Genomic DNA, 12,605 nt, shown 5'->3' on the forward strand with positions numbered 1-12,605 from the left:
AGATACAGATTATTTTGAATGTTTGTAAATAATTTTGATGTAGAAGCTAGGTCTACTAGTTTTCCATTTTTTACGTTATTTTCGACTATGTTTGCAAAAACATCCAGCTCAGGAGATTTCGTGAATGCTGTATCAATTAATATCCTCTTTTGCTATTGTAATATTGCCATTATATAAATATCACCTATCTAGTGATTAAAGTGACTACTATATTACAGCTTCGCTGTAATCGATTTGTTTACTGGAAATACATAATATAGCATTCCTTAACGGTGTAAATAGTTTCGTATCTCACTAAAAAGGACTGGATTTCATCGAAAATCTTCATTGGAATCATTCATTTAGAATTTAAAGCGAACATTATTAATTTGCCACAATGTCCAATGCATTATGAAATAAATCTTGTATATGTGGAAAATGTAATAATTATCATAGAGAGTATCACCTTTGGTAAGTATTGTGATATCTGGTTTCAAAATATGGAGATAATTTTTGTATTATAGGCCAGGGCCGGCAGAATTAATTCACACGAGAGACTATTTGAACAATAATATTTATGTATATTTTGTAGGCATTCATGCCGAATTTCCGAGTTTTAGGTTTTATTGGTGTATTTTTATGTTAGAGAAGTATTGGATCACTGTAACAGGGTATAAAATATATGAAGTAATTAACTGTTATAAATATTTTTCCAATGATGTCTTTTACCATAATATGAACACGTTTGTCTACCATAAGTATATTTGAAACGATAAAAAACACACAACCAGTCAGACACCTGGAGCTTGAAGGACACCACATCCAATTATCGACTATACAAGAAACAAAAAGAAATACATAAAGATAAATAATGGTGATATACGTTACTCATGATGTATTGTGATGGCTTTGCGAGATCTGTTATAAGATTGTTAACATATACAGCGAACATCAATAAAGCTATTGTCCAATGTAAATTCTCTCGTCTCTTTCGACTTTGATTGTTGTTTGCAATTTTTTTGTAATCGCTACATTGATCATATTTGGTGGGACTGTCCGACTAACTAGACGCCGTAAATAAAAATGCATCTCGTTTGCGTTTTTTATTCAAATAGCTCGATTTGCATGCATCGCAGTGCCAGGAAAGGCGAGGCCAGATGGGTCAAACTGATAATTAAAATTTTATTTAGTCTCGAGTGTGTTGTGCCGGGAAGAGAGAACCTACATGAACACAATTATGGAGCACTACGCCTATTTTGGTAATGAGACTTGTATGTTTGATGGATATTATTAGATTATTTTGTTTTCTATTGATATTAATTAGTTTTTAAATAAGGCATACCGTGTTTGGATTTTTGAGTGTATCTGGAAGATACTGGTTTCGATGTTCCTTATGTTAGTTTTTGTTCAGCCGTAGATAATTAATAGTGTTAAGACCTTCTAGGTATTTAACATTTGACGGTTATTATGATAACTATTATCCATTGCTGGCCACTACATTTACTATCTTTTAACGCTATCTAAGTGTCAGTTCGTTTTCACATATCTTTTGTCTGTTCGAACTTATGTCCTCAACTAAATGGTAAATGTCTTATGGTTTATATTTCCAGGTAGGTGTTAAGAGGTCATCTAGGCATTGTTATTTATAGTGTAATATTATTTTGTTGTGCTTCTGTATATTAGTCGTTATGCATTTCAGTTTAATATATTACTTATAATCAACAACAAACTCTTATGGTGCTTTAGTTCGGTTTGAATAGATCATAATTTAGAATTGATTCCTTTCCATTAATCAATCGTTATCGTTAACATAAAATTTTTTTTGAAGCATTTTAATTAATGTATACCTGTTATTGTTGGCAGCCCATAATGCTGGTAGGGTTCAGCAAGACAATTAGACAGAGATTCCAGCCAACATTAGATGCTTGCATGTATTATGATCATATTTTCACTTTATTGAGAAAAATTGGCATAATATATATTGGGGTACAGTACACTGGATGATGGGAAACTTTCAGCTGAGTTTTCGTTTGGTAATTAGTCTTGCAATTTGTCATTACCTTCAATTTTTGAAATCAATACCGATACTTAGGATATGACTAAGTAGCATCACTATAAATGTCTAAAAGTGTGGTTTTAGGCTCAGCAGCGGTTCTTCAAATCAGACAATAAAAGTAATGAATGTTAAAATTGAACTGAATAACTTAGTAACTCTAAACGGAGAGCTATTATTTTATGTAGAGAAATGTCAAAATCATCAAATTTAACAGTTTGGTTAGTTTGCTTAACAATGTTTACATTAATATTTATTATTTTCACTATTAGATATCGCTGATTAAAATACATACAAGCCAATATATTTCTTATGTATTGTTTTTTGATTAATATTAACATAAACAATTAATAATCGAGAGAGGATTACAAATAGATTGACCTGAATGTTTTAAACTGTTTAGGTTCACTAGATAGTATGCAAATCAATCAGAAGCAAAAGGTGAAATCAACGGGCGTAAAAATTTTAAACGTCCTTTCTCAATTAAAAAAAAAAACAAAAGGAAAAGGATCCGATAATGGATCGAGTTACTTTGCGATTTTTAAACTGAACGTTCTCGTAAGTGGAACAATTTAAGTGGATTTTTGGTTCATTAATTGTGTTGAGGAACGTTTACGGGTTTTATTTAAAAAACCCAGGCTTATATTAATTTTTCGATAGGTTTTTGAAAGTGGTCTTTAATGTTGTATGTGAGGTGAGGCTTTAGAATTATCAATTAATATATAATTATAGTCTTAAAAAATAGCTTGCATGGTCTATCGTAATTATGGCGATTTACAACTATAATCGCTAATCTTATCGTTATTTTTTTAGTGATAATCTATAATAAAAACACGGAAATCAACATTTCATTATCCGGACCTAAGCTTAAGTGGATTGAAATCGATTATCTAGATTGCTAACAAGTCTCGTGAAACTGGGACATATGGTTTGTGTGTTTAGCAAGATGTTTATTACCTTCTAAATAACATGTATTGTGCCAGTTTCTCGATAATGTAACTTTTAAGTGTTACATAATTTATTACTTTAGCGGTTAGAGTAGGAGTAATATTTGGTATATCAAAAGTGGTGCGTTAGCTCGATGTGAAGATAAAGAATATACTTAGTTTATAAATAGTTATTGGGCGTTTTTGTTATGTCTTAATTAAAAAGAGGTTGTTGCAATAAGCCTAAAATACTTATAACTAGTGACTTCAACGTGAAAGGCAAATAACGGCTATGGGATCATTGTTCAATGCAGACATGAAGGAAGGTCTGTATTAAAAACAAGAACAGTCTCTAACAGACAGATAGATTGACGTTTAAAAATGTATGCCAATAATTCAGAAACAATGAAAATTAATAATCCTAAAAAATGGATGTCAAGTTTGGTTTAGTGAAACATATATATTCCTTAAGTTATTTTTACATTAATAGATTACTACTATTGTATGGGGGAAGAAGCAAACAACTGCCATGGACGTCAGTGTTGAACCAATTATTTTTGAGGGACTTGTATATTTTATATAATATTTGCCCAATCATCGTTGGATATTATAAGTGTAGAATACACAAACTTATAAATAAACATTTGTTTTCAAGTTTCAATCCAATAAAAGTTTTAATTAATTTACAATTAAAAATTTAAGTTGTAACTAGTACTATAGTTGTATAAGCATCTTAGTATACTTACTAATCTTATTAAAATAATATTGGTTAAATTATATTAATAAGTATTATTAAAATATTAATATTATTAATATATTTGTTTTACCTCATTTGTAAGATTATCATTATTTTATAATAAATAATAAAAAATAAATAATAATAAATAGTAATGTTTTTATAATTTTCAAAGATTAAGGAAGGCTCGAACAATATAAATCTTTATCTTTTAAGCCTTTATCTTTTAAATGTCTTTTGTCGATGGAATAAATGCTTTGTAATTTGCGTAAACAGATCCAAATAGTGCAAACAGAGTTATGGTTTTTGAGTCGATATGAATAGACCCATATTTTCGGTTGTAATTACTTATAATATAACATAGGTTATAAACACATAGGTGCTTGCATGCATTTCGATCCAAGATGTTAGATTGTTTGTTGTTAGATATGCGAAGTATGTTATGATTCAAATACATACAAGCATTAATTGCTGTTGCTCAATTAACCTTACGGTGGTTTTTGTTGTTTCCTGGAATTACTGTCATTCTTGGTCAACCAGAGCTTTTAGTATTATCAGTATTTCCGTAACGTTATTTTTGTTCTCTTGTTGAGTCTCCATAATATTTATCAATAATTTTTTTTCAGCATAACAACATTGTTGCCAACACAAATCAAATGCATTGAGGATAGCTCATGATACAGAGTTTTATGGACCAGTGGTCATTGTTGTGGCGCCTTTCTTTAGCGTATAGCCTACCGCTTTTTGGAACATTTTTATTGCCGCCGCTTTATCCCGAATCTTATCTATTTCATGGAAAATACTTCTCAAGGTTTATGTATATTTACTTGGAACATTTGTAAATCCGTTGATGGGCTAAGGTTCTTTAAAAATTATAATATTCTCTCAGGATGGGGTTGTATGTCTACCACGTTACGATGCAACTGGCGAACATCGGATGAACTATTCACGTTCAAGAGTTTGAGTTAGAAAAACCTAAAGAAACCATCGTCTACCTCTACTGTACCACAAACAGAGAAAACATCAATACAACCTCTCTGTAGTCGAAGCAATATAAAAACTTTTAAATCAGCACAAAGTTCCCAGATTGTTTCATACGTTTATTTTAAAATCACTGAATATACAATAGGTATGGAAAGTTATGGGCTGCCTTTGTGGAGCAAAAAAGGGTTTAAGGGTAACTAGTACTCACACTATTACTAAGGAACGTGACGTGTTAGACGACCATATCAATAGACTATGTTTTTAACACTGGAATAGGGAATTCAAAACGTAATCTTATTTATATTAGAAAAATTGTGTCACCCAGTGTAATCAAAGGGATTCTTCAATATCACTTTTTGATCCATTGAGCCGGATCAAGAATTATTATGCAAGGAAACTATTATGTAGTCCATATTAATACAATTTTAGATGAATTGATAATTTGCATATAATCTATAAAGAGTTTACATAAGACATAAATTGAAATTAACACCAGTCTGTGCATCGTTGGTGCTATAATCAAATAATCAAAGGGATTGAGCCGGATCAAGAATTAGCACAGAAAATTATTACAAATTAGTAAATTTATAGATGAATTGATAATTTGCGTATAGTCGAAGTTAAATCTGTGCTGAGCAGATTGTTGTTTTGCAATGAAATAAAAAAACTGACATCAAAAGAAAAAGGATCTTGGTCTGTATCAAGTTGCCTTGCAATTTAAGAGGGGCGACATTCTCTCAGCGACCAGTGCATTCTTTCGAAGAGTAACAAAATGGGTTTGTAACACACACACACACACCTTTATGTAATCGCTGAGCAGTGCGATCGACACGGCAAAGTGATAGTGCCGTAGAACGTCCTTGCTGGGCACAGAGTGACGGATTCCACCTCGTTTCTGGTCGGCGAGCGCGAGAACGGGCCCCAGAAAAGAACAAACGACGTCGACGACGGGGAACGTACGAAAGAAAACAAGAAAAAAAAAGCCGATCGAGTCGTTGCGCTAACGGTAGTCCGTATCTATGTGGACGGTTGCAGTTTCACAATGGGACCTAACCCAGTTTTCAAACATCGTTCCGTAAAAGTATGAGCGTTTTTTCTCATCGTCGTCGTTGTGTCCGTTGGCGATCCCAGGAACGCTCTTGATAATTACAAACATTTCGCGACAACAGTTTTCTTGTTTAAGTATACGGGCTATCCGTTAATCATCATCTTTTTTAAACGGAAATTTCGAATAAAAGTGTATCAAAATATTGTGTAAAACTATATAATATACATACTCTATTAAGTAGTAGTAGTGTAAATCTATCTATCCAATCTCTTATCTCGCTTTTTAAATAGTTCTTAATTAAATAGTTCTTAAAAAGGCAATTGGGATAGTAATCAATTATAACAAGTGTATTTATATTTAATATTATAAAGAACCATTTATTTTCATATTTAGGTCGACATTGATAATTTATTTCATAATATATGATCAGAAAAAGCGGGAATCCGCCATGATAAGTTAGACAACAAACGCAATGAATTCCGTTATGTTCATTAGCGTATGCTATAGAGATATCGAAAGTGGAAAACCATGGATATATCCGTATTTAAATAAAATGTTATACTTTTATTACGCCTATAACCAAAGAAAAGGTCCTTGGTCTGGAAAATATATCCTTGTATTGAAAAAATATCATTTTCATACTGTTTTTATGTTCAGAAAAAATATAGATGTTTGTCAACAATTTTTAACAAGCCTAGGATGCAAAGTCATTTTGTTTGAACTTGTTATGACATCATACAATTTGTGTTTTTTTTATCGTTTAATTGTTTTATCTGCTTTTGTACATGATCACACACCACTTATACACTTTAGAATTGGTGGTTAATGCGTCTTCCCTAGAAATTTGTGAAAGTCATAAATTTTTTTCGCAAAGAAATAATATGTGAGCATCTTCGGGCTCCGTCGAGTAGATTAACATAAATAATCTCGTTAGTTTCTATCACTTCACCACATATAGTGATATATAAATTTATAGGAGTTTTATCATTTTTTACATCATATATTAAAAATGAAGTACATTTAGCATCGATATAAAGGAATATTAAATAAAGGTAATAGAAAAAGTTAATCTTAGTTAATGTTTTCTATATATTATGGTATTTGTGTGTATTAATATGTTCAAGTTCGTGTCTCTACTATTTTTCAATGACAGAAATTTAATTCACAGTTCGTCTCAAATTAGCACGAATTTGTCGAATAATAAAAAAAACTTACAATAAATCTTATTTATATTAATTCATTATTTTATTGGGGGCGCAATGTTAAATCTATATTTCTATTGTTTTGTTTTGATTCGTTTCCTTTTTTCCATAATCCATTTTTTATTTTTTTTATTTTCTTGGAATTGAAATAATATTTAGTATGATCGGTTTTAGTTTCGTTATTAGTTCACCACCCAGATAATACAATGTCTCTAAATATTGTTAAATTAAATATTATATATTTTCTGTGGTGTATTTTGACGTATTATTGTATTCTAAATATTGCTAGTGTGCTATCATTCAACTTTTCATAATACACACTTGATATTTGTTTTCTTGTTTTAATATATTTATACTTTTTTAAATATATTTTAAAGTCTCCTTTTTACCAATGAGGGTTTATCTGAACTGGACCTACTGTTTAACGTGGGCTTACAATCACGGTCCTCGACATCTTCGGCAAGTTATCCGGTAAAATGCTCCCCTGTTGCAACTATTGCTTTTTCATGTGATGAAAATTGTTTTCCATGAAGTTTTTTTTTAATGTTGAATAGCCAGATGTCTTTTTCACATCGGCTTTCTTTTGTAAAATATAGGTTTTGTACAATGCATGTATAAAAATGTGTATATTATAATGTATGTTAAATACGTAATATTTTTTATTCGTAATTTATCTAAAACAATATAATTTTGTGAGGAATAACAAATGTAAGTAATACGAAGTAAAAACCAGTAAGAAAAGGCCTGTTTATAATGTACTTGGAAGATTGTAAAGATTGTTAAAATGGAATGATAAAATCAAGTAGGAAGTGATGTAGGCACTTTGCAAAAATTAATTTATCTACACATTATTAGTTTGGTATAACATATCAGTGATTCGTTAATCTTGAATCATTACTGTATCTACTTGTGATTAACACTCGATAATATTGTTATGGAGAATAAATGAAAATGAATCAGAACTGCGTAAGTGCATATTATGTTATTAAAGTGCGACGTGAATGACTTAAATAAGACAATAAATTGACCGAATCCGTTAGGTATTTCCATCGTCGGACCGATAGCGACCGATCACCGGATGTGTGGTCGGGTGGTCAGGAGGAAACGGTTAAGAACTCGCAGACGTGACTGAAATAAACACCCGAAACAAAAGAACCACGGACCAGAGCCGCTTTAAAGTCAAACGCCATTTCTAATGGTCGACCTAAACAGTTACTAAATACTTATTTGATTTGTTACCAAATAATGGATGTGTTAAACCGACACAAGTGAACCAAGTGAATTGGTTCCGGGTGGTGATATTTTGCTAGTTTCAACTATTTAGATTGTTTTCTTATTTCTATTTGAAATAACCTATTCACTCGCTGGTTTGACCTAACTAAAAAATAAGTTCTTCAGAAGAATCTGTTTTTTAAATTATTAAGAGATTGTTACGTTGCCGACTAACCTACAATTTATATAGTAACTTGAGTAAAAAGGTGGTGTTAATATTAGGATGGAGCTTCTCCTCATGTCTTTTTGCGATTTTCTTGATTTCCTGAGTGATAGTTGGTACTAGAAGGTTTTGATGTATGTAATAATTCCTGGTTGTACTTACGATAACTCTTAGAACTTTGTTTTAAAGAACATAATAATAATTATCTAATATTTAAGTTCTTCAAATGTTTGTGACTATTTTTTGAATAAGAGGAATACGCTACAGAATCTTCTACCCACTACAGTCGCTGAATCATTGTTTTGTAAACTTTCATACGCATAACCCGCAGTCTGCTTCAGAGAAACACTCCAATTCTGAAGAGTTTGACTACAAATTAACATCACCTTTCTCTCCTTCACGTCCATTATTGTATCGAGATTGTATGTTAAGCAAATTAAAATGAAAAGTAAAAATGCAGAAGAAAGAGTTAATCTCATCTACCAAAAAAAAAGGAAAATAACGTATTGGTCATGGTGATGGCTGTGTTTAAAACCTCAATAAACAAATATTTTGTATTGCTATGTGGCAGTAAATTAATTATGGATTCATCACCACATATTGAAATTAAATCGAGAGTCAGCTGAGTGGAAGCCAAAACCACAGATACCAAAAATCAACAGTCAAAAGCGATTTTAGGGTGTAAACTTCTGGTTAATTAATTAATGCTAATCATTGCTGTATTTATTGTATTAAGATAATTTTATTTTTATTGATGATATTTATATAGATTAATAACTTTATTTTTGTCTTATGTTGATAACAGTTGAATCCTCTAACATTGTGTAAAACCCCGCCCCTTCTAATTATGGAGTTTATACGAGAATGATGTGGGTATGTCAAGCATCAATATGTGCAATTCTAATCGTTATTACGTCAATTGATATTTCGCGTTATCTTGATATTTTTCAAATAATATAGATAATATTAAAATAATATTTATACGGGCGATTTTAAATACTTTTTCAAAATACTCAAATACTCAAGAGACCATAGATATTTCAAGGTCTTTTATAATTTCCTTATTTAAATTAATTTTGATCGTAACTTATCTACATTTTGGTAGCAAATGGTTCTGTTCTTAAAATAGCTGAATTTTAATAAATTATTTTCTTATATTCCAAAAAAGCGATTTATATATATTTTTGCGATAATACCAATTTGAAGGATATAATACTATTTATAAAAATATTTTTCCTGATATATTAGTTAATAAACCTGTATTGACTTATCATATTCATTTTATTTACTCACTGAAAAAAATTATCAGTAAAGTTATAAGTATATATGAAGACTAGAGTAGATTAAGCCGATGCAATTCCCGTAACTGAATGGTTTTATTGTTATGAATTGAGTTAATGTATGAATGCAGAACGACTTGAAAAAAACGCATACTCGGTCATAAACAGGAATGATTTTAGAAAGATCGTTTTTATAGACATTGTAACAAGTGGTTACTTGAAAACATCTGTCTGGAGCAGATGTTTGGTGTTTTCATTAACATGTAATAAAGTTGATATTATGCCTTAATAAAGTTGCCTTAAAACTTTTAACGTTAATCCAGAATTATGTCTAGTTTTATTTGAAGGAAAATTAAATTGTATGACATTAAAGCTTAAGCGTTATCAGCATTTTGTAGGGTAGTCTTGTATAGTAATTTTATGTTAAAAACAAGCAATATAATGTGTTTCCGTTTATTAACATTTTCTTTCTTCAAAATATAATTGAAATTAAGGTTCTAAAACTGCCTGTTTAGGTACTTTCCTATTAGTTGTTTTCAAAGTTCAGATTTTTGGGTTTTCTGGACACTTTGCATAGTTTCTATTAATTTTTTTTTCAATGCTCCTACATATCTGTTTTCGTAGATTTTCCACGATGCTTTCAATTATTTGTTTCAGTTTCAACAAGAAATTATAGTACATATGTACTTTATTTTATTAAATTTCTACATTGCAGATAATTTTTTTATTTTTACAAGTGACATGACTCGTTGCGTTTAACAATTCTTATGTAAATATTATACTGTCCCACTGGACGCGCCAAAAGAAATAACAATTGTATATATAACACTATATAAAGATATATTAAGTGACATTTATCTATTTCCAATTAAAAGTGCATAACGGCATAAAATATTTTGTAATTTGAAACAAAACAAACATTTAAAATGAATACTTTGAAGTGTGTGTTATATGATTGAAGTTGAAGTGATATGTGTGTATGTGTTGCGATATATCTAATACATTGTATTCATTATTCAAGTGATAATGATCATTTCAAGGAATACTCTTTGTTATAAAAATAATATTTATTATGAAATTAACGGATTAATTGGAATTTTATTTATTTAGTTCTGCCTTAATTCCATTGTAAAGTCTAATATTTGCAATATGTTTATTGTGAGAAATAAAATGTTTTTGTCAATTTATCTGAATTTATATATCATTACAGAGTGTTATTCGGTGATATGATAGGAATTATACGTTACATTTGTTAAAAACCATTATGATTTTGTTTTTATGAAGCAGCTGTTATTGTTTGGCAAAAATTACCAGGTTTGATTACCATCCTAAATTTAATAATGATATATTGAAATACTGATACTGTATATTGAAAGCATTTTTAACCCAAATGTAAAACTATTTATCAAATTAGATTACACGATTTGCGAGAAATACATGACGTTTTGAATGATACTCTGATTTTAGTTTCTTAGCTTGTTCTACTTTATATTCCTTCAGAGTTCGTAACAGTAACTTTATTCAACTTAATAAATTGTAAATTTTGACACCTTTTTTCATATTGTTTCGTACCTTTTTCACGTGCCTTATCGGTATGATTTTGTAAACTAACGTTTTAACTTATTAATATAGCTTTCAGTCGATTAACTGTAAAAAGGGCTATTTTTTTACAAATGTACTTATAAAATGATGTATAATGAAAATAATCTTGAGCAAATTAAAATACCTTTTCCTGATTAATAGTTCACTCTACTTCTTTGGAATCTAAATGGATTTATAACGAACGATATTTAATTATGACTTAGTCAAACACAAAGGAACCTTTTACTAGTAGGGTCGGTAGGGTTCCTCGGGCGTAGAGGAAGTAGGTGATGTTGTACATCAGGATGTAACACTCGAGCGAGCGCATCTCCCAGGCATTCCGCAGAAGGACATACACCTCTTTGGCGGATTGTTATCCAGTAGCGCCGTTAACTTCAAATAAAGTTGAATTGGTCGATATTCCATTTTCTTCTAAAAAAAAACAATTCTGCAATTATACTATAATCCACAATTGTATTTGAAATTCTTAAAATGTTAGATATGGACGTATATTTAATGTATATTTAATTCGGTATGATTTAAATTATACTCGATATTTATTGTATACGGACGCATATAAATTTACAGTAATGTTTCATTTAATCAAATTATATTTTTTTCCTGAAACTATTGGCAAATATCAAAAGCTCATACAATTTTATCAGAAATGTTAACTAAATAATAAAGGTAATAGGGTTTTAATAATTTTGTTTTATAGTTATGTCAACAATATTTTTAATAATTGTGTTAAGTTACTACTGAACTAAATAATTGACGTAAATAAATTTAGAAATATTACAAGACAACAGAAAAAGTTTTTTGAATATGACTTATTTGAGTAAGGTTACCATTAAAAATAAATATTAGGAACACGTTATCGTTTCGATTCTGAACTAGTCAGACCAACAAGTGACCAACATGAAAATCAGTCTTCATGGTATCTGGTTCTTTTCTTATATTTTAATGTCACCTTTTTACCAACGAAGGTTAATATGGAGTAAACCTACAGTTTAACGTGGGTTCTGAACTACGGTCCTCGGCATTAAGCCTACCGACTGGCGAGTGACCAACTTAAAAATCATCCCAGAAGACATCCGGTCTTACCCAACCTGGTTGCTGGCATAACTAGGATCATTTTCCTTGTCGGATTTTGCAGTCTTGCGTAAGAAAGTCACAAATACGAAACAATAACAAACATAAATTTAGGACCGTGCCCAAGTAGGATACGAACCCGCGGCAGGAGGTTCCACAGCAGAAGGACCGTCCTGTCGCTTTTACCACTGCGCTAACCAAGCCTGCAAGGTATCCGGTCTTATGCATGATCTATTTATTTATATTCTCCAGTAGAATTTCTAAACCTGTTCTATTACACACACACATT

At 30.5% G+C, this 12,605-nt stretch overlaps 1 protein-coding gene and 1 long non-coding RNA gene across 3 annotated transcripts in view; one reads left to right on the forward strand and one right to left on the reverse strand.

Annotated features, from left to right (window-relative positions):
* Positions 1–12,605, forward strand: part of LOC143191053 (death-associated protein kinase related) — a 305,475-nt gene that overhangs the window by 51,349 nt on the left and 241,521 nt on the right. The window lies entirely within an intron of this gene.
* Positions 5,544–12,605, reverse strand: part of LOC143191054 (uncharacterized) — a 50,008-nt gene continuing 42,946 nt past the window's right edge. The window contains exons 2-3 of the long non-coding RNA XR_013004387.1: positions 8,765–11,656; positions 5,544–8,432 (exon numbers count right to left, since the gene is read on the reverse strand). This is a non-coding gene — a long non-coding RNA (uncharacterized LOC143191054). The remainder of the gene's footprint in view (positions 8,433–8,764; positions 11,657–12,605) is intronic.

The sequence above is a fragment of the Rhynchophorus ferrugineus genome, unplaced genomic scaffold, assembly GCF_030347505.1.
Source record: "Rhynchophorus ferrugineus isolate W39M unplaced genomic scaffold, kcgeb_rfMv2 rfM2, whole genome shotgun sequence".
NCBI lineage: Eukaryota > Metazoa > Arthropoda > Insecta > Coleoptera > Curculionidae > Rhynchophorus > Rhynchophorus ferrugineus.